The sequence below is a fragment of the Haliaeetus albicilla genome, chromosome 32 (assembly GCF_947461875.1).
Source record: "Haliaeetus albicilla chromosome 32, bHalAlb1.1, whole genome shotgun sequence".
Lineage (NCBI taxonomy): Eukaryota > Metazoa > Chordata > Aves > Accipitriformes > Accipitridae > Haliaeetus > Haliaeetus albicilla.
Window position 1 is genome coordinate 940,238 of NC_091514.1, and position 23,039 is coordinate 963,276.

General features: G+C 43.4%; 1 long non-coding RNA gene across 1 annotated transcript; it reads left to right on the top strand.

Moving 5' to 3' along the window:
* The first annotated feature begins 19,977 nt into the window (after window positions 1-19,977).
* LOC138683221 (uncharacterized) lies at window positions 19,978-22,217 on the top strand. The gene is made up of 2 exons (XR_011322865.1): window positions 19,978-21,371; window positions 21,912-22,217. It is a non-coding gene; the product is annotated as an uncharacterized lncRNA (long non-coding RNA).
* Window positions 22,218-23,039: the final 822 nt, after the last annotated feature.

A 23,039-nucleotide genomic window follows, 5' to 3' on the forward strand; every position in this document is an offset into this window, starting at 1 on the left:
TCTCGGTCTCTTCCCCCCTCCCCACAGGTGGGACGTGGCAACCGGGGAGCAAAAAAACTTACGCGGAGGGAAAGGGGACGGGGCAGGGAGGGACTGGGACACAGAAGAGGGGTGGCGTGACCCCAAGGGCCCAGGACTCGCCGGAGTTCCTGCTCTCTGCCCTGCCAGGCAAAGTTTAGAGTTCAGGCACTTCTTTCCCTGATCTGTCTGTCCTTTCCTCCCTTCCTCTTCTGTAGCTCCACTCACTCGACTGTCCTCCACCTAAGAGAACACGCTGGTGCCTTGCAGCTCTTACAACACGAGGCTTCCGAGGTACACAGCCCTGCACGTGCGCACACACGCTCTACGTGGCCGTACTGTAATCTTCCTTCCTTCCTTATACAGGGAGCGGGACAGAGAGGTGTGGAGAAAGAAAAAAATAGCACGGGGCTCTAGGACAGACAGAGAGGAATGAGAAAATACAGGCAGGGAGTCAGAGAAAGAAAGAGGAAGAAGAAAATAGCGATGGACTAAAGACAGAGAGGGAGGAATAACAAATGGGGGCAGGGGGCTGGACAGAGAGTGATGGGGAGGGACCAAAAATAGCCGTTCTGGGCAGCTGCCCCCATTTCTTGAGCACTCCCCAGGAACTGCATTACCGGGAGCCTCCAGAAAAGTGCTGCCTGCAAAAGCCCTGCCTTGGGCCCAATCCTGCGCCCTGATATTGGTGACAGTCACCACCTTGCAGTTTTTCCTCTTTTTAGGCCTGCTGGCTAAAGACTCATCTGTCAAGAGGTGGCTCAGGACCACGCCAGGGCCAGCGGCACTGCTTTCTGAATCCTGTGGCAGCGATAGGCGGAGGGACAGGTTGTCAAATCCCAGGGCCGGGTATGCGTGCAGGGTGTCAGGGTCAGCCCTGCCTGGTTTTTCCCAGTGAAGCCCCAGCTGGTGTTGGCCCCGTGCTGCAGCCCTGGGGCAGAGTCTCAAGGACCCGGGCATTTCTGCAGGCGCTGCACTCTGCTGGGCCCCACCGCCGGCTGCCCTGGGCTTCCCCCGTTCTCTCCAGCTCTGCTTTCTGCCAGCGTGGGGTGCGTGACAGAATGGCTTGCCCACTCCCCCCAGCCAGTCCTGACCCATGTCTGCAGCTCGTACGTGGTGTCCACGTCACACAGCTGATTTGGGGGTGGCAGGTCTCTCTTGTGGCACCCTGGGGATGGGGCAAAGCAAACCCTCATTGCTACCTTTTGATCTTGTCCGCAGGGAGAGCAAGAGGAGACGTAGTGTCTGCTGGAGAGCATCCTGCACGGAGGTGACAGCCAATTGCACGTGACAGCAACGCTGGGACCTGCCTGACAGCAAAGGTGCCCGGTGGCCGCAGAGCAGCCCAGGTGAGCTGGTTCTCTTGGAAGCCACCAAAGCAGCCTTCCTCCACCCCTGGTTTTGGTGAGATACGGAGCAGCGCAGGGATGTTTCTCAGGCATCCAGGCCTGAGGAGGGCTTGCCAGTGCCCCCATGAGAGATCCTCCTCCCAGGAAGCACCTCCTCGTAGAGCAAAGGCCCTATTCAGCCTGGGTATGGGTGCCCCACGCGGTGTCTCAGGGAGGACGGGGTCATCTGCCTGATGGCTCTGGCACAGAAATGGTGAGCTGAAACCCCGTAGTCATGGCTGGCCGGTTCAAAGTCTCCGAGTGCGTCAGCCTTTCTCCCCGAGAGTGTTTAAGCCAGGCACTTTTTCCGGGTGTGACAGATGATGTCAAGATGGATGCTGGCAACATCCCGGTAGCTGTGTCCCACTCCCACTTCAGAGTTGTGATGTCTGAAATCTGGGGCCACCTGAAGGGCCTGGCAGAGATTTCCAGGGAGTTTGTGTTCAATTTTTTTGCTCTCTTAGGGATACCATGTGCTAGTGTTATGGGATGCTTAGGGTTGCAGTTCACTAGGGTTATGGGGTGGCAGGGTTATGGTATGCCAGAGTTGAAGCAAGTTAGGATTAAAGCGTGTTATTGTTATGGAGAGGATCTGGGTTCGTGGGCCCTGTGTTCCTGGGGTTAGGCTATTTCTGCCTTATCTTGCGTTCTGCATGGTCTTTTTTTGCGCAGAGTCCTTTTTTAGCTTGATTGCCTTTTCAGGGTTTGGATAGGGACCTTTGGTTTGTGTGTGCTAATTCCGGTTGATTTGTTGCTGTTCTGGTGGATTGTGTTGTGTTTCCTGTCTTGAAACCAACATTTCTGGTCTAATATGTCTACAGCAGGTTGGGCAGTGGCAGTTCTGGTGCGGTCTGACTCATCTCTGGTGGGTTGGTAGGTAGCTAGGTAGGGAGGGAGGGAGGACTTGTGGTTCATGGAAAATGACTGCCAGATGACTGACGGGCAATTCTGGGGAGAGGTGAGAGGACTTCTGGCCCATAGGTAATGACTACCAGAGGACTAAGTGTAGTTCTGAATGTATGTGGACTTCCAAATTCATGGTCATTTCTCCTGCCTTGAGGAAGAGCTATGGGAAGACACCAGCCATACGGAAGGACAAGGGTTTCCCAAGGGTACGTGGCTCTTTGGTTTTTGCTCATGAGTAAAAAACCTGCGGGGAGGCTGCTATCGTTAAGTTCAGTGACGTTTCGTAAAGTGCTGGACTGAGTGTCGTGTGACTTGAAGCATTGCTGAAAAAATGGTGGAGGTTTGTCTGCGTGTTCTGGATGCTTTGGGTTTGAACATCTGCTCGTGGTGGTGACTTCATGCAGTCCTTGGCTCCTACCTCAAGGCACAATGTGTGCTTAGGGTGAGGTTCATCATCCATGACAGTGGACGTGAGTCTGCATTTCAAATAGATTTCTTGATCTTTTTGGATTTGGGGGGGGCAATTTCTTGTCAGCTCCGATTCGATCATCCTTGTTTTTTGTCTCTTCACGTGGCAGGTGAAGAGCTCGTAGGAGGAGCAGGAGAAGGGTCATCACTGCTGTTTCCACATTGGTCGCTTGTACTGGACTTATCAGAGTTATCTTCCATCTGCAGTTTCTTTGCAGGCATTTCTTTAAGCCACTTGTCTGTTTTGTGAAGGGTAGTGGACTGAACGGGAGACCTTTTGTTCCTCATTTGTGCCTCAGAGTTTTACCTGTCATTTTTTGTCTGTCTGTTTGCTTGTGTCCTGGTTTCGGCTGGGATAGAGTTGTCTTCCTAGCAGCTGCTATAGTGCTGTGTTTTGGGTTCAGTATGCGAAGAATGTTGATAACACACTGACGTTTTCAGTTGTTGCTAAGTAGTGTTTATACCAAGTCAAGGGTTTTTCAGCTTCTCATGCCCAGCCAGCAAGAAGGCTGGAGGGGCACAAGCAGTTGGGAGAGGACACAGCCAGGGCAGCTGAGCCAAAGTGGCCAACGGGGTATTCCCTACCATGTGATGTCATGCCCAGTATATAAGCTGGAGGGTGTGGGGCTGGGAGGAGTTGCCGCTTGGGGACTAACTGGGTGTCAGTTGGTGTGTGGTGAGCAATTGCATTGTGCATCACTTGTTTTGTAGATTCCAATCCTTTTATTAGTATTAATGTTATTTTATTATTGTTACTATTATCATTAATATCTGACATACCCACCTGTGTGTAGGGTGGTGGTTTGTGCCTGGCACTGATCTGTGCTGCCGGGTCCGCATGCCTGTTGGTTGCCAGATGCAAGGCAAAGGGCTTATCCTCATTAAAGTTTACTTGTCTAATTTCAGAAACTGTCTACATCGACTCAAAAATGAAACCCCTGCTAATCTCTTTGTGCAGTGGTAGAGAAGCAGTGGGGGGGTTTCAGGGCAGTGCCTATGCAAGAGCCTTTAGGAGATCCTGTCCCTTGACTGTCAGATGGGGCAACAAAGAGTTTGAGAAAGTGATGGGTGTTTTGGTGTTCACCAAAGCAGGTTTTTTTCTTTTGTAGCTTATGTTTCTTACGTAGGAGAGCTGTGCATCTGGGAGGAAAGACTGTGGGTAGAAGGGAATGTGCTTAGTTAGAGGTCAAAGGAAGGTACAATAAAGACATAAAGAAGGGTCAGCATAACTATTCAGAGTTTTGGTTGTTTAAATGTTGACCTGAACTTTTACCGAAATGGATTTGCTTGCACTTTTCTTCCCTTTGAGTTCAGGCGTGGGTACAGGAAAGAAGGTAGCAGATGTACACACTAGATAAACCCCCTTTTTATTGTCAGCCATAAAGGTGCCTCTCGGCTGGGAGCCTGAGAAGGACCCCCCATAAGAATTCTTGACTCTTTATATGCAATCTTAAGGCTACTCACATATTCATTTTTACAGTCTAAAAAAACCTCCTGGCTTTGGCCGTGAGATCACCTGTTACCATTCACTTTTGAGTGTTTGTCCACACAGCTCCCGCGTGCAAGCACGCTTAATGCCTATTTATTAGCTGTGTTTGCACTATTTTGTTGCAACTTTGCCACTTTCAGCTCGTTTCTGTCTGGTCTCTTCTAACAATAGACCCACCTGCATAGGCAAGGTCACTGTCGGTCAAGTTCTCTTGCCCGTGTCTTCAAAGCCATCTTCACATAGGAGCTTTTTCTTACGTAGCATAATCTGCTGGTCAGCTTTTTCACCAGGCTAGTTCAAAGCCTACACAACAGGATGCGACTGCTGCCTGACAAGTTTTCTTTATATGCCACAGGAGCTCGATGGTGATCAAGCCATTTCTAGCTTTCCTTGGGAGACAGGGAGGACCAAAGCTCTTGTATCACAGCTTGGCTTGGTCGGGATGGCAAACTGACAAGCAGGTGGTGGCCCCAGATGCACCTTTCCTGGGCTGTGAGCTGTGCAAAGGCCAGCAGAAAGCTCTAGGAACACTTGGCACATAGGCCAAAGCGTTCCTGCTGGTACCCCAAGTGTTGGCAGCCCGAGCCCTGACATCTGGAGACCGATGTTTCACGCCAGCAGGGCAGGGGAAGGTTGAGTTGCCTCCTCTCTGACAGGAGGCTGCCACGCTTTGGAGGGGGGCGGTCAGACCAGGTGCCTTTGCTGTGTTCTGGCCTTCATGTGGTTCTCGTGCTCCTGGACAGCCCCATCTCTGTTGGCAGTCTTTCATCAACAGGGGTTTGCAGAAGTGGAAGTTGTTTCTCCCTCCTGGTGGGAGCACTCACCGGGGCTTTGTTGTCAGAGAAGCAATGGGGAGCGCTCCTGGTTGGACGCAGCTCCCTTGGCAGATGCTTGTGCTCGTCTTTCGGCCCCAAGGTCTTCCTGGTGCCTTCCCCCCACGCAAGCTGCGCTGCTGGCTCTTGTGAAATGGAAGTACGGAGGGAGGGTGGTTTTACCACAGCTGGGAAGTTCCAGTCAACCCGTCAGGGAAGTTTTCTTCCTGGTTCTTGCAGTTACAGGTTTTCAAACAAGCCGGCAAAGAAGTTTTCCAAGGAAATGTGACTGAGGGAAGTGCAGGGATGAGCTCTCATTGCTCTCTGTGTGGATTGTGTCTGTCCTCAGCCAGCATGCAGTAGCTTTCAGATGAGGATTGGGACTATTCCAGGCTGAAGTGGGCAATCAGGATCCAAACTCAGGTTCTTTTAAGGCAATCAGGTGAAAATGTGTGGTTGGAGCCTTCTTGGTCGCTTACCCTTTGAATTCCATGGTGTCCTCTAGTCTGAATCTTGCAGTGTTTTTACTGAGGTGTAAAAATTAAAGGGAGAAAGCAGATTGTCCCCACCCACATAGACACCTTCTCCGCAGCTCAAGGTGAACAGACAAAATCTCTGGGTGTGCGTTGTTTTATTAAACGTGTATCAGATATCCAGCATTAGGGGAGCTGTGTACAGCGACTGGCTGCAGGTGCCTGGGGCTTGACCAGTGTCACCTGGAAGGGAAAAAGGAAAAAAAGGTGACCATTGGGACTTGTTTCCAAGTATATTTATTTGTAATTTCTCATTGTCCATTGCTGTACGTGTGCCTCGGAACATTGAGCTCGCAATGCTTCCTCCTTTTCTCCCCATCTTACTCCGCCTGGTTGTCTTCCTCCACCGCCTGTTCCTACTCCTCTTCATTGTCATTCTTTTACCCTTCTTCTCCTCCTTCTGTCTGTCCTCCTGTTTGTTGTTGCTCTAGTTGTCCTCTTCCTCCTCCTTCCTCCCACTCCTCCTCCACTACTTCACCCTAATCCTCTTCTCCTGTTAGTCATCCTTCTGCTGTTCAACTTCTTGCTCATCCTCTTCTTGTTTCTCATCTTCCTTCTCCTCTTTCTCCCCCACCTCCTCCACTGCGTCCTCTTTGTTCTGTTCCTCTTCATCCCAAATGTCATCCTCCTTTTCCTTCTCTTTGTCTTCCTCCTCCTCCTGTTCCCATTCCTCTTCATTCTCCTTCTCCATTTTCTTCCTCTTTCTCCTCTTCCTACCCCTTTACCTCCTCCTCCTCCTTCTTGTACTACTCCTCTTCCTCCTCTTCTTTTCTCTTCTTTCTCATGTTTGTTCTCCTCCTCCTGTTCTGTATCTTGTTCCTATGTTCTTTTCCTCCTCCTGCTCATCCTTCTTCTCTCCCTGTTTTTCCTCCTGCTCCTAGTCCTGTGCCACCTGTTCCTTGTGTTCCTCCTCCACCTCTTCTTTCTCCTCCTCTTGCTCCTCCTCATGTTCTTCCTCTTCCTTCTTTTCTCTCTCTTCTTCCCCCTTGTTCTCATTCTCTTTCTATGTTCCTCGTCCTCTTCATTCCCTTCCTCCTCCTCCTCCTGCCGTGCTGCCCTGTTCGTCTTCTTTCTTTTTCTCCTCCTCCTGTTTGTCCTTCTGTTAATTCTCTGCAATGGGGTCATCACAGCCTGGTTGGTTGGGTGTCTGGGACTCAGTGATGGATCAAGGGATTCGAGTCGCCATTTAGAAATGGGTTTCCATATGCCCTTTCCTGGTGCCAGCGTGACAGAAATGATAGGCTGACAGTGGGGGTTTTAAAGGATTTGTGGGTTAGAGAGAGCAGGAAAATCAGCTCGTTCCACTGGGCATCCAGTGGGTACGTGCCCATTATTAAAGTGTTGTTATTTAAGTGCTGTTAGTTTGGGGTATATAGGGCAGGTGGAAGACCCACGTGGCTCCGTGAGGTTCACGCCATTCCCATCCAGTCTGATGTGTATCAAGGCAGAAAGCCTCTGCCCCACGGGAGGGGAAGGTGTCATTTTCATTTCCTCCACCAATTAGCCGTCGGATGAGAAGAGGGAAAAAGTTCTGTTTGATTTTATAGACGGTGCTCTGCGTGCTGCTGCGCTTCCCAGTTGTGTGCCAGGGTCATCACAACCTGGTTGGCCAGGTTCCTGGGACCTTTGAGGCCCATAAGGAGCGAAAAAGTCAGCCTGGCACCCAGGAACCTTGAGGCTGATAGGGAGCGGGGGAAGAAGTCTGCCTGGTGCGCGGGACCTCCGGGGCCTGATGCAGAGGGGAAAGGGGACTGATAAGTGACCAGCTTGGTCACAGAGCATGGCTGTTTGCCTCATAAAATGGCATTCATTTTGCTAACCATCCTACCAGGTGTCAGGAGCATGGGGGTACCGGTCACAAGTGCAATTGTGAATTGCCTTTCTTAAGTACTGGGACAGCAGCAGTGCAGGGCCCAAGTACCAGGTTAGGCTTGAGGCTACTGCTTTTACCCTGCTTCTCCCAGGCAAAGCACAAGCGGAGATGTATCCCTGCCTGCAGCTTCTCTGAAGGGAGTGCTGCAGCTCTCTCCTGTTCCCAAGGCACTGCGTGGCTCCAGCCCATGCAGCATCGGCATCGGCATAAACTTTGCTGGCTCCAGCTTCAAAGGCTCAGGTGATGGCTGGGACTCAGCTCATGGGGCAGAACATTTTATTTCCTCAGTTAAGTCTGTTTTTCCATCGGCAGAAATGGCTGCGGATTTACCAAACCAAATACCATTGTTCAAGTGGGCACTTGTGTCTGTAAACCATACTCCTTACGTATTACTGGGGTTGAACAGGGCAGCATCTTGCATAGGAGAGGGTGGTGCATCGCTCTCAAATTCTTGCGGCAGTCCTGTTTGAGTGATGGTTTCAGTGGGAGTCCTTCCTGAACGATCATTTCCTGGGAGGACAGCGCGATGATGGAGGTAAAAACGTCCCTCGCTGAACGGAAGGCTTCTGGGCCAGCCCTAAGGGCAAGTCTTGGCCTTTGAGGATACTTTGCAGAATGGGGAGAGGGGTACTATCCCAAAAATTTTGCAACTGGGCTGTGCTGTCCGAGGAGGGAGGCTAGGACACAAAGTATAGAGTTACAAGAGTAAATTCTCTATTCATGCGCACGGGGTGTCCCAGTCAAATTGGGGCACCCCAAATGCAGTCTTATACGTGATTCTTATGCCTTTCAAGCATTCAGGTACAACACGATTTGATCAATCGCTACTTAACACGCACATATACTGCCGTTTTGCAAAGCACCTCTAATTCTGTGGTGTCACCATCCATCTGCTTCTTTCTGGATCTAGACGTCCCTGGAGTCAATCTTTCTACAGTTCCTCATCTCTGATGCCAGCTAACAGGAGGGTTTCACAGAGGAGCTGGAGGGGTGGGATGCTGGTGTGATTGGGGTAGTCCAGGGGTATCAAAAGCTTCTTCAGGGTGGGGGCTGTCCTTCTCCTTCTTGCAATGAGCCATGCTTACTGAACCACGGCTATGCAGTATACAATGTAAACCGTAGAGATCTTCAGAAAGTTCATACAGTTTCATACTCTAAAGACTAGCTGGTACAGTAGTCAGGGAATGAGATTTTTCCTAACAGTCCCTCCTTTTCTTTTGACCCTCAGGGTCACACTATTCACTATTTTAGTCGTACGTCGAGTGCATAAGGTAATACAACACTGTAAACACACATATGTAATTACAAAGCAAAACAAGATAGTGAATACAACAACCCAAATCCTTTTAGTTCACAGTCCTCTACCTAAGTCTGGGAGCCAAGAGGTTAAGCACCCAAATAGATTTAGGGGAGATTCCTGCCTTAATTCATCTAATATTTTTAAGTGAGTCTTTCTCTTGTTTCTATCAGTTTCATTTTTCTGGTCTTGATTTACGTGAAAAACCCATCAGCTGTTATTCAGTAATTGTCACGGATGAGTGTATTAGATCATTTAAAAAATTTGTAAAAGTGCGGCTTAACAGAGTTCGATGGCAAGGTTCACTCTGTTACTTACTACGTGGGAGAAACATACAAAGGAAGATCGTGTTAGAATCAATGTAGAATGATTTACACAGAGACGGGAGGTGTGGAAAGGTATCACAAAGGGAGACCCTCCTGTTGAGTCACAAGGTTCAGAGTGGACCCCCTTGCTTTCAAAACTCCATCTCAGTGGGGAGTCTAGGTGCAGCTGGATCCAGACTTAGTCCCAGACTTGGTCATCAGTTTATGGCTAAAAGACTGTGTGTGCACAGTCAGTCCTTATATCACTTAGTTAAGATTTCAAAGTTTAGCATGCTGTTAATCACTTAGCGATCCATTCGGGCACCTGGTGTTAGTTCGCTCTGAAGTTTGAGCCCTTGGTTTCCTGAAACAGGCCCTCAGGCATCGAGTCTTATAAACGTACATAATTTAATAGAGTGGTATCATGCGATGGTGGTGGTGGAGCTTTGGGACATCCTAAAGTATACATAAACTTGGTAATATCTTTTGATCTGTGTATGGCATGCTTTGCTTGTTTGTAAGAGCCTCTACTTCTTGGCAGGTGAATTTAACAAAGTAAAAGGATTAACCACCCGAGGTGTTAATCTTATCTGGTTCTTAATATAAAATTAGGATTTTTATTCAGAAGAGCTGGAGCATTTCCATTTGAAGTTACGAGGTATTTCTTGCTCTTGATTTTGATTGGTTTGATGGGGCAATCTTTTTTTTGGAAAAAAAATTAACTACAAATTAATATGAACAAGCAGTGCCTTGTGAGCAAAAAATAATATGCCTGCTGTGTTTGGAGAAACTTACTCTAATTATTTAAATGCCACCATGTAGATTGAGAATACATTGCAATATTCTTAGGAATATGCAATTTATTTTGAATCCTGTGTGTTCAAGAAAAACAAAGCAAAACTCTTTCAGTCTTTGGGAACCTTGGTAGTTCTGAAGATTTAAAGTTTCCATCATAGTCAGAGAATGAGTGAAGAATAAATGCCTTATTATCTCCGTATTTACCCTGACAGCAGTGATAGTTTCCAGTGTATTCTTATTCTAGAGAGTAAGAATATTGAGGCTACTGTCATGACCTCGGTGGAATCAACGATGACCTGTTGCTTAGGTATTGTTCTTTGGTCTTTGCTCCAGAGAGCATTTTAATCTGTTGTCCGTAACTGTCTTTTTCTAAATGCTGGTGATGGAACATGGTCCCAGGTAGTAATTGCTGCTTGGCCAAAGTTTAACAGGGCGTGATTTTAAACCTGCTGTTTATACCATTTTAGTTAAATTAATGTGGTGGTATAAAGTTGAACCAAATTATGTGGGCCTACAGCTGCTTAACTTGCTTGTGTCAATTTATAGGTGAGGTTGAACCAATACAGTCAGGCTTAAAGCAAGGTCTGAACTGTTCTGTCTGTAGAAGTTGTGTGTTTAGAGGCTATACTGCAATTACTCACATGCATGTACACCCCTCCGCTTTTTTCACTCATTCCACCTGTAACAGCTTAACTTCCCTTTCTATCTTTTCCCCTTCTTCCTCCTTCCCTCTCTTTTTCTTCTTTCCATTGCTGCTGGTTTCAGTGATCATCTGACTGGCCTTTAATTAATTCTTTGTAATGACCTAGATTTAGGAAGTAGTATTAGAGTTATGCATTGTAAATTCAGTGTAGGTTGTTGAGCACTGACTTTATAAGCCCAGGGTCTGACTGAGGCTAGATGGCTGTGATGATGGTTGTAGTTTTGTAATGTTAGTGCAGTGGCCAAGTTCAAGAAGACTTAATGTATGTTGCCTTTTGAATAGCACTTGAGCATGTACAAAGATGGCAAAGGATCCTTTCATAAAACCTAGCAACTTGCATTCAGCCTATCTGACCATAGGTGAATGATCTGTCAACTGAGCATAAATGTGACATTATAAATGGTCTTGTGGTAGGTAAGTCCATCTCATGCTCTAAATATAAAAGAACTACTTGAACTTGCAGTGTCTGTTTTTAAGCATAAACCTGGTTGCTTTTTAGTCTGGCTCTCTTACCAGTTTGTAGAGTGTCTTGGCTGGCACAGTTCTCCCGTGGTGCAATCATCTCTGCAGAGTGACCTGAAACAAGTAATCATATGTTGTCCTTTTCCTTGGGCCTTTGATCTTCTTATGAATAATATATCTGCTTGGATCACTGCTGCTTATAATAAATTAACAATGTTTAAATTGGCACAGCATCTGCTGAGGACCCAGACAAATCCCATCCCACTGGTCTCAACTATGGACTGCTGTTCTTTGATATTCTTCCTGAACTATTTGTGATATGTGAAGCTGTTGACACCAGCGAAACGAAGAAGGTCTCTACTTGGCTCTGGTGGTCTTCATAGGAAAACTTAAGACTTTGCTCCTTATCGTTTCCTATGTGCTAAGTTTGTGTATCTAGTTGTAAATGGCTGTTTATATGAAGTCTTGCACTGAGCCACACCATCCACGTACCTGTGGAAAGGCCGGCCTTCATCTTCAGGAAGAAGAGGTGAGGAAAAGCAGAAACTTTTACCGCGGTGGTTGCAAGCAGATACCTGTGGAAATGGATCTATGAAGATAGACTAAACCACATAAGTATCAAAGCGAGGATAGACTAAAACACATCAGTATCAAATCAGCATTACAGTTCTCGGGCAACGAATTCAGACTAGAAAGCAATGTGGAATAAAACTTTAAGACTCAAATTTTTATCAGTCACTGTTTTGTTCTTTGTAGGTAATTCATTCCAGGCTGGAACTATAGTCTCTTACTCCAATTACCAGAGTACAAACCATGGTTTATACTCTGTCACTATGGAAATACAAAGTATTCTACATTGTTGCTTAGCTTGTGTTAACAACTGTGTCTTGCCTTTACATACTAAAACCAGATAGGCTCTTTTCTCTTCACTGCCACATACATTAAGCTTTTCTTGGTGAAAATCACTGTATATTTAAACTTCAAAACAAACAGGACCATCCATCCTTTTCCTCATATTACTTAGTAGCTCTGTCCTCTAATTAAAAAGTAACTAAAATGAATCTACAAAGCAAGTCCTCTTTGTTCACAAGAGCACAAAGAACTACTATGACTATGGCATAATATGCAAGTGCACCTGTTTTAAAACTTCTTTCAGTTGTATGCCATCTGATTGTGCTCTGGAAGTTGCTCTTTTGTAGCAGGCTTCTCCAAATCAGCAAATAGTATCCCTACACTTCTTATTCTCTTGCACTTTTTATTTAATGCTATTGCAAGTATCAGATAAAATACAGCATACTGTAATAGCAATAGAAATGTTTGGTTCTGTAATACCCACATTGTTGGCATTCTTTAGTGTGTTCCCTGCTATTGGTCTATGTTGTTTTGAGAGGCAATTCAATCTTTCTGTGGTGGTCTCAGAGTATGTCGTCTAAATGTAAAGCCAGGGATCCTTGAGGAACACATCTGGTACTTCAGTCTTGCCAGTGGAATAGATTGATCAGGGAAAAATGACCCGGCATCCACCTTGTCATAAAGGTGCAAATTGTCATGCCTCTTGTGTAACTAGGGAAGAATAGCAGTTTCAGTTTTCATAAGCAGCAGCAATATAGTAGAGCAAAAAAAGTAGAATTAAAAACATGATACATATCGTTGCTGTAAATGTTACCCTGATGTGGATGATCATCCTTTCACATGCTTTTATTTTTGTCAAGCATTGCCCAGTGCTGGTAGCTTGTGCAGCAAGATGTGCATTGAAGACCTCGCATGCCCAGGTAGTGACAGTTTTCACCCCAGGCTTTCCAGATCCCAAATCATTTTCTGCTGACTGATTGCAGCAGGGTGTTGCAAGCGGAACATGATGATTATCCATTTTTCCATGCACAAAGCAGCTTGTGGAGTTCAGATCTCTTTGAGATAGGGTGAATTTAACTGACAGTTACTGGAACTTATTTTTCTGCACCTGGAAGTTACGCAGTCATTATTAATTATTCCAGGTTTCCATTGCCGTCCAATCACTTGATGCTCATTTCACCATCCAAAATCCTCAGCATTCAAGTGTCAAGAATTGAGCTGACAAAGCAAAAATTGTCATGTGGAAGTACAGATTATGGGAGTGTAACAGAGGAACCAGGAATGTAATCTGTGCAATATGGAAATGATGTGATGGAGCACTGGGAACATTGCCTTAAAGCACCTCTCCTTTTGAAAGGGGTTGTTAGTTTCCCTTAGTGTGATATAAATGCTGTGAAAATGTGCATAACTGCACTTATCTATACATCTGCTGCTGATAAAACATCCTGCTTTAGGAAGTCCTCCTCATCAGCCTGCTGTGCACACATTTTTATTGACATACTGGCAACTGTATGCCAGGACAAATGCTATCAACAGCACTTTCTAGTGGAGATGTCATTTTAGTGAGCGCTAGCATTCAAGCAAAAAGTTCTTATCCCTAAGCAGTGTGAATCCAGTCGTGAAATGAAAATATACTTAAACATTATGGAATTTGTAAAACTAGCTGCAGCTTTGTAGGTATTTTCTTACTTTTTTTTAACCTTTGGCCTTGGCTATATTTTTCTCCTTTACATTTTTTAACTTTCTTCCTGTTCTCATTCTTGTCCTCTCCCTTGTTTCTGTTGCCCTCCCCCAATCCCTTTATTAAGGACGAGGTCTTTGACAAAGCAATGGTTGTCTTATAATAAAGTTGTCTCTTTGGAACAGCCTCTAATGCTTATCTCCTGCTTCAAGAAGAGTGCCTAACTCAAAAGCCTGTTCTTTCTGGAACTCTGTCACTTGGTCTAAGGCATAAATTAAAGTGATCTCAGTAGGCAGTCATTTGGCTAGATTTTTCTCTTAATGTTGTGTGGATCAAGAAATCTAGGCTGCTTTCACTACAGTCATTAATAATTAAAATGAGATCTCTTTATTTTGGACTAATTACAAACAGGAGAAAGATCTAAGAGACTTTATAGTATAGCAACCTCATAAAATTTTGCATAAAGTCTACTGGTCTTCACTCAGGATTTGTCTTAACAGCAGGTAATTTCTGGTTGTGTTAACCTTGTCTAAATATTGAAATCGCTGACTTCCATTGGTGTGAATAACTTTCTAAGACGTAAATTTGTTTTCTCTATGGGAGATATGAAGAGGAGGGGGAAATTAGTGTAGAAGCCTGCTGTACTATATATACTTGGGACAGAATGATTTTTAATCTTTTTTTCCAAAAGATGTAGTTAGGAACACACACACATACAAAAAAATTCTAGCCATAATATTCCTCTACTAAACTTTGATTTGTTGTAAGAAAGAATCAGTTTCAAGAAAACTTGTAGGAGTAAGGTGGTTCTTTGTTTCCAGGAAGGAATTGTTGATGAAGGGAAGGAGAAAATAGCACAAGATGCATCTTCTCTCTCCTCTCTAAATACTCTGTGATTGGTAGCAGACTTATTTAGTACCTAATTAGACTTGGGGAAATATCTTAATCTTTGGACCGTGAAGTGCTCTTTGGAAGCTTTTCCCCTTTACAAAATGTAAAACCTGGTTCTTGGGCATCAGCTGCTGAAATGTGTTTTAGATACTAAAAAATGCATTTCTAAACAAATTGGTGTAACAGCGACTGTAGCAGAACGTCAAATGGTGATAAAAAACAAGATTATTAGCCCTAAGCATCTGTTCATTATCTGTAGGGAAGAAGGTAACGTTATATTGGAGGATTCTGATGTGTACTGCAGATGCCACGTTAACAGTCCTAAATCTTAACCTAATCAAATGATGTCCTGAACTCTGACTTGAAACAGTAAGGACAGGGAGTTTCTTTCAGTGCCTTTTGGTAAACAGCTTTGAGGTTGTTGGGGTTTGGTTGGGTTTTTTTGAGTGCTTCACATGGGTAGTGAGACTGTACAGAAAAATAACTTCTTTGGCAGCATATGAGTAAATACGGAAAGCATATCGGTAGGTGCTAAGGATAGACATCTTGGTTTATATACAGTTGCTTTTAATTTAAAGTTTTAAGATAATAGAATGCCATTATCCCTGTTGTGTAATGAAGGCATGTTGGAAGTACAGCAGTGTGACTGAAGAGTGGTATCTGCCTGACCTAACTGTAACCTGGAGTGCCTGGGTGTAAGGGAGGTCGGACACTGAAAATGAAAGAGTGTCAGAAGGAAAAAATGTTTTCTTCCATAAACATATTCTGTGTGGCAAGGGTTCCACTGTTGTCCCCAACAGCCTGGGTCCCTCCATGAGGGGAGAGGGCATGGACAGATTTGAAATGAAGCACTGATAAGGGCTGAAGCTGGCAGAGGGATTGTGGCAGTTATCCTCTTGATTGGCTCTGGAGCTGTAAATCCCATCAGCTGCAAATCCCATCAGCTGAGTGCTCCTGCAGAGCTCTCTCAGGAGCAGCACACGGAGTGAGAACAGGACGTGCTCCATGTTCAGTTTGTGCCCACCCTGAAAAGCCAAGTGATATGCAGGCAGGGATACAGGGGCTGATGTTTGAATGTACTGACTACGAGTCACTCATAACCATCAGGATCAGGAATGAGACTATTGTCTGTCTACACATGGCAGAAGATTCTTACCTAATATTGTTGATTAATTGTTTTATAACTTTCTTGAGTTTATTTTGATTCTTGTTCCTTCTGCACAGGTATGTTTCTGGACTCAGTGCCTATGAATTGGATGTGGTGAAATCTGATATTTTCAGATCTGGTGACTGAGTTTCCTAGACTTCTGGATGGGAGTTCAAGTTGGCTCTGTTTATACTTGAGGAGGATGGGTTGCTTGGGTTTTGGGGAAGGAACGGTGAGGTATTTGAGCTGGCTGTTATTGTTCCTAGCAGCCCTTGGCAGGATTGCTGACATTACCTGTGCACATGTATGTTGCAATGTAGTCCACAGTTGTGGTCTCCAGTTATTAACACTGGATGTCGAGCCAGAACACATGCTTGCCTTTATTTTTCTTGGCTTACGCTCCTCAATGGCCTTCCTGTAACCAAAGCAGAGAAGTGTGGGGTCAGGAGAAAGAATGGGACTAAGGTACAGCTGGATCTTGCAATGATTTGGGGTCAGGGCTTTGGAGTCTGGGAAGGTTTTAAAGCCCTGTGGCTGAGAAGTAGCCCTGCAGGCCTGGTTCCTGAATCACAGCAACAGGTCCTGGTAGCATAGCCAGAAATGGTTGTGATTTGTTTGCGTACAATAAAGCTGTACCAGTAAAACACTGTTCAACTTATTCGTAGAAGGCCTGGAGAAGGGCCTGGAAAGTGAAATGGCAAATCTTCTTATCAGTTTATTTGAGATAGTAAAGAGAAAGTTATTCTAAAGAATTACCAAAGGAGCTTTTTAGACTGACTGGGGAACATGCCCCTCCCACCCCCCCAAGAACTGAAATGTGGTGTAGATAAATGTAAAGTGTTGCATGTGAGCTTAGTTTCACGTACAAAATTATGAATCTGAGCTGTTACCAACTATTATCTGAGCTGAGTCAGACAGGAGTGAGATTCTAGGGTTATCGTATTTCCAATTTTTTTTAAAAAAATCAGCTCAAAGCTCAGTAGCGGTCGCAAAATCAAGTCTGTATTAGGAATTATTGTGAAAAGAGTAGTGTGAAAAAGATAACAGTTATGCTGCTGCCTAAACTAATTTTTTACCCACGTCTTGTTTTTTTCCGTACAGTTCTGGCCCTCCTATTAAAAAAAAAAAAAAAGGTCTATTAAAATGGGAAAAAGCTTAGAGAACGGCAAACATGATAAAGGTTTCTGTAGAAGGAAGGACAGGTTGAGTAGTCTGGGAGTCTCTTAAGTCTGTTTAGGCTTATGATAGAGGTCTACAAAATTTTGAATGGTAGGGAAAAGGTTGATTGTCTGTTTTAAAGGCAAAATCACAGATATTTGTAAAAGCCAGGAGATAATGATGACCTGATTCTTCTGGGAGTATTTAGTCAGGTTAAAAAGAAAAGTTTAAAAAAAAGAAAAGTTGGGTGTGCTATATGGAAATTTTACTTGTTGGCTTAGAGCCAGGACAAAAGGAGGCCACATGGATTTCAAACTTATCCCCATGTTCAGAGGACAGCTAGTAGAGCTATAAAATTAAGTAATATATATATTGTAAAAGGCTGAAGGAAAATGAAGAAAATAGAAGGGAAACAAGACTGATAGTGAGCATAACTATCCCAGCTGAAACCAGGACGCTAAGGCCAGCATGAAGCACTGAATTACTTCAGAATCAGAAACAGTCTTAATAGATGTATTGGTCTAATGTGAAAGGGATGTGGTGAATTAAGTGATGTAAAAAGATAGGAAAATTAAAAGATGTGTGTGTTATGTTATGTAATTGTATAATAGGAAGTCAATGAAATAATTTCCAGTAATAGGGACTCAAGGGGTTGCTCTTTAGTACCTGCTGAATTTAGACATTTTTAAGTTGGCATGCCTAGATAATTAGTTTCAACAGGGCTGTCCAATGAGCTTCCTGGATCATTAATGTTGATTTTTGATAAGCTTTGAAATACTGGAGAAAGAGCACAAAAATGGCTAACATGCCAACATTCAAAGAGGGTAAAAGGCATGACCTGGGTAATTACATGTCTGTCAGCTTGACAGCACTTCTGGGCAAAATAATAAGGGACCTAATTAATAATGAATTAAAGAAGTGTTGTATAATTAGTGCCAATCAACATGAGTTACAGGAAAACCAAACCGTGTCAAGCTAGCATGATGTATTTTTGATGAAATTAGAAGTAGTGGTTGATAAAGCTAAAAGTGTTCAATGTAATATCCTCTGCTTTCTGTGAAGATTAGACTTAGTAGTCCATATTTTGATTCAGAAATGAAAGTCTTGTGTAATCAACCAGCAACACTTCACATGTTTTACATGTATTAAAGGGTAGCTAATTCTTAGGTGTGAAAATGTCAGTGTAAAATGAGACTCATGGCTGAAAGTATGCATTCCTCTTGGACTCTTAATGGCATCCTTTCTCAACCCTATGGTACTTAGCTTCTTATCAGTGGCCTAAAAACCTATGTAAAGCTACTGATGGTTTGCCGAGGATCGAAAGGTTGAAGCACTGTTAAGTAAGGAAGAGGATTCAGCAATGATACTGTTTGCTGCCACTTACCCAGCCAAAGTTGGCACAAAGCTGAATGTGTTTCAATGCAATGAACTGTACAGGAAAAATAAAATGCTGTCCATATTTATTTTAAAAATGTATTTCTGTGAAGTGGTAACTGTAACAGCCTGAGCTGTGATTTACCCTGTGTGAGTAGCAGCCATTTAACTTCAGGTAACAGGAAATGTTGACTATTACATTTGGCTGGGGGAGTTTGTTGATAATCACATTGCTATGAGTTCCCAGTTCAATTCTGTGTCTTTAACTTTTATAAACTTTGGGGGAATAAATAAAGATGCATTGAGTAGGCATATCTTTCTGAATTTGACATGAGCGCATTTGTTACTTGAATATTGTGTTCAGTTTGAGGTCTGTGGTTTATTAATTAATATGGCTAAATTAGAGAAAGTTCAGATAAAGCCATGGCACTAATTACAAGAGTAGAAAATGTGTTGTGTAGTGAAAGATCTAACAAGCTTCATCTTTGCACTTCCTCATAAATGAGGCTAAGGGCTGACTTGATCAGGGTCTACCACTACAAATGCAGGGAACAAAACCTTGATGATGGGATCTTTAGTCTGGCTAAAAAGGCTAAGATCTAGTGGCTGGAAGCTATAGACAAGCAGATTCAGACCAGGGGAAAGGGGGCTTCACAGTGTGATTTACCAAGGACTGCAGTAGATTCTGCAGCATTCCTGACTCTATTTTTAAGGTTGATATTTTCTAAAATGTGTATTGATTGAAACAAGGCTGCAATCTGTAAACCATCATGGACTGTGTTACAAAGGTAATTAGATCATTGCAGTGGTCCGTTCTCAATCCGTAGAAATGAAATATGTATCGGGCCAGAGACACTGGTTCCATTGAACAGTGGTGCTGTTAAAAATGTCTTCCAGACCTTGTTCTGAATAAGGCACAGAAAGGACTTGAACTTTGTTTTCCCACAAAAATAGCCTAGTAGTCAGTAGAGTGGTGGGGACTTGAACTCTGCTGTTGCAAAAGAATCTCTGGCTTTGTAGCAATGTGGAAAAAGACCAAACCGCAACTCCTGATGTTTGTCACAATGAGGGACTGTCATCATCTGTTTGGTGCCTAACAAATCCAGACAAACTAAAATAAAGAAAGAAGTCAGCGCTTTAGGACATGGACAGTTAGAGGACTTCATATCTGCTCTCACTTTCTCAGTTAAGAGAACATATGTGAAATCTGCACTCCTTTTTGGGATGAAAATGAAAAAGGATTGTTTCCATTCAAACTTAAGTCCCAGTTTCCAAAGGTTACCGTAAGTTTATTTTTGTCAGTATTGCTTTTGTGGTGCTCTTGATACTATACCAGATTCTGGAATTAAGAGGCTTGTACTTCTCTAAGCTTTGCTAACCCTCTTCAGTGCCACTCTGGATTACAGTGGCTTCTCAGGTTTTCCATGGCTTTGATGAAGTAGCTAGCATTCAGCATCTCCTGTGTTGGATAACAGCGTCTTCCTCAAGAACAGCCATGGAATAAAGTGTTTACTGTTTGATCATGAAATGTCTGATGTTTATGCCAATTAGCATAAATTAAAAGTCATCATATTGAGACATTTTGGGGGAGCCTAAGACATATGAGTGAAACCTCTATCTTTATTAATGCTAAGAGCAATTGGAAGGATTTTTAAAGTATATTAAAAAACCCCAAACAATGACAATCCCCAAACAACAATCCTGAAGTGGTCTATATTAAAGAGATGAAAATATCAGAAATATTCAAAAGAGAGAAAATATTTAATAAATAATGTCTTGTGATTGGAAAACAGCAGATACTTATGTTAAATGATGATGAAATATGTTCTATTCCAGCACTAAATGGACAGGATGTTAGGCATATACTCCCAGTAAAGACCTTTAGACTGGTGGGACTAGATAACATTGAAAACAAGTGGCTGAAGAGCTTTCACTGTCACTGATATTGACAGATCTAACCTCTTGGAACACAGGTAAGCCTTCAGAAAACTGCAAGAAAGCTACTATGGTAATATTTAAAGATGCTGTTGATGGCAGCATCTTGCTGCTCCTTCTTACTGTTTCCTGCTCCATTAGAAGAGAGTGATTAGTGTCTGTTATTTTACTTCCATGAAGGCTTTTATATATTGTATCCTATAACCTTTGTTTTCTTCTGCTAAGATGCACAGAATGAGGGGTTTTTTTGTGACTCAACACTCTGCAATTTTTCAACACCTTAAAATATGATTAGCTGCAGTGAATATAATAACATTAAGCACATTGCTGCTGCATGCAGAAATAAAATAGCGGGGAGGGAATCCCCTTTATATACAAGGGAGCACATTCACCTTCTTGGATAGCATAGTGCTGGAAGCTTATGTAGACTTGGTTGTCCACTGTGCCCTCTAGATCCTCTCTCATTGCCATTCCTATGCTATAGATTTGTTCTGTGTGCTAGTTCTGTTCCTGACTGTGTGACCTTGCACTTGATTGTATGAAATTCCGTTGATCTTAGGTGTGCTCAGCTGAATGGTTCAAATCACTCTGTAAGCAGTTCTATCTGTGTCTTTTTTTACCTCTCTGCAAGTATTTGCATAATCAGACATGGTTTTGTATTTCTTTCTAATTCTGGGTAACAATTTTGCTTGGTGTCAGGCCTTGCCTAATGAGAAACATCCTTGTTTGACAAGAATTTCCTCATTTGGAACAACTTTTTGAAATCTGCCACCTAGCTATTTCTAATTTCATCTAATGATAGAAATATAACAATAGCATAAAACTTTTCTTAATGTACTCAAAACATTTACTGGCCTTACATCTTTTAAAATACAGATTTTTCTTGTGTCCCCTGTTCTTTAAGTTTTGATTAATTTATGTAGAACATTTTCTGTATCCCCTGTTTTTTTATTTCAGTCATGTTATGATCATATGCATGAATAGTTTATGTTGTTACCTGTAACTATGATCTGCTGTTCTTTCTTAAAGCAGGATCTTGTCCAAAGTTCTTAACTGACTGAAAAGTACTGAAAATTTCATAATAATAATTTTTTTTTTTCTGTGACTGTTTTCTTTGCAAATATTGGGATATGTATGTTTGTGGTGGAGGGAGGAATACCCAAACCAGGATTTTATTTTTTTTTTAAATTCATGACAAGTGAAACCCCTCATTTTCCAGCTTGTGACTGAGTTTTTCAGTTCTCGAGTTCTATCTGAACACTTGAAAAATGTGTGGCTGTCGTGGTTTAACCCCAGCCAGCAACTAAGCACCACGCAGCCGCTCACTCACTCCCCCCCATCCAGTGGGATGGGGGAGAAAATCAGGAAAAGAAGTAAAACTCCTGGGTTGAGATAAGAACGATTTAATAGAACAGAAAAGAAGAGACTAATAATGATAATGATAACACTAATAAAATGACAACAGTAGTAATAAAAGGATTGAAATGTACAAATGATGCGCAGGGCAATTGCTCACCACCCGCCGACCGACACCCAGCCCGTCCCCGAGCGGCGATTCCCTCCCTCCCCCACTTCCCAGTTCCTAAACTAGATGGGACGTCACATGGTATGGAATACACTGTTGGCCAGTTTGGGTCAGGTGCCCTGGCTGGGCATGAGAAGCTGAAAAATCCTTGACTGTAGTCTAAACACTACTGAGCAACAACTGAAAACATCAGTGTTATCAACATTCTTCACATACTGAACTCAAAACATAGCACTGTACCAGCTACTAGGAAGACAGTTAACTACATCCCAGCTGAAACCAGGACAGTGGCAAAGAAAAAGTATTTTGGGAAAAAGAAGTCCCATTCCATTAAGAATTTTTTTCAACCTCTCCTGCATATTTTAAGAGGGTTTTTCGAACAGTTCTAGTAACACTTCTGTTCGTTATTTAACGAACAAAAAAATGGTTGGTTTCTTGAGGTTGCTACAGTTGTTCACTTTATTTGGTGAAGTTAATCACTTCCACATTTGAAGTTGTTGTTATGACTGTTGTTTCTGTTATGTTGTTACAGTCTGTAACTTACTGTATTGCTGTTGGAACAGGAAAAAAATGCTTGAAAATAAAATGTGTGAATCAAGAAACCTGATCTGCTGTGCTGTACCCGTTCAAGTCAACGAGGAAGAAGCATGTCAGACTTGCTGTCTTGAAATTGCCTGTGCTTCATGCACGGTCAGAATTATGAATAACCCGACTTCTGATGACCTATGTGGTCATAATCTATGCAATGTTTTTGTCTCCTTTCAAAAAGGAAACAAACCTTCATACTCAATGCTCAAATTCTTGTGTTGCTGAAACAGATCATCTTCCTAGCCAATGACGGTTTCTTGGCAGGTAGTTTACTGGTATTTTAGGGAATTTCCATTTCATTCTCCTATTTATTAATTTTGTATACCATCCTCTTTTATTAATTTTTCACATAACCTGATAAAAATCAGTATATCTGGAAGCTGAAAAGAAGCTGATATTATAAAACTAGTAAGATCTTGTCAAGGTTTAAGCCCTGCTGGCACCAAAGCACCACAAGGCCACTTACTCACAGAGGTGAAGTCTACAGGGTTAAAGTGTAGGGATTATGGAAAAAAAAAAAGAGAGAGAGGAGAGGTATTTCACAGGTCCTGGGTCCAGCGTTGGTCCAGTCAGCCGAGGGGTCCCATTCCGGTGGGTGCGTGCGTGTGGGGCTTCAGTTTGTGTCCTTTTATCCTCTCCTTGCCCCTCCTTTGGGTGGGCACTCGAACTTGTTAGGCTAATTAGGTGTCATGTGGGGTTTGTGCTTTCAGAACCTTCGGGAAATGGGTCGGTGGGCTTAGGGGTCGGTTGGGGAGTAACTTCTCCTTCCCTGCAGACGTGACCATTGTTTGATCTTTGGCCGTGCAGGGGGAGCTGCCCTCCTCAGCGTTATCGGA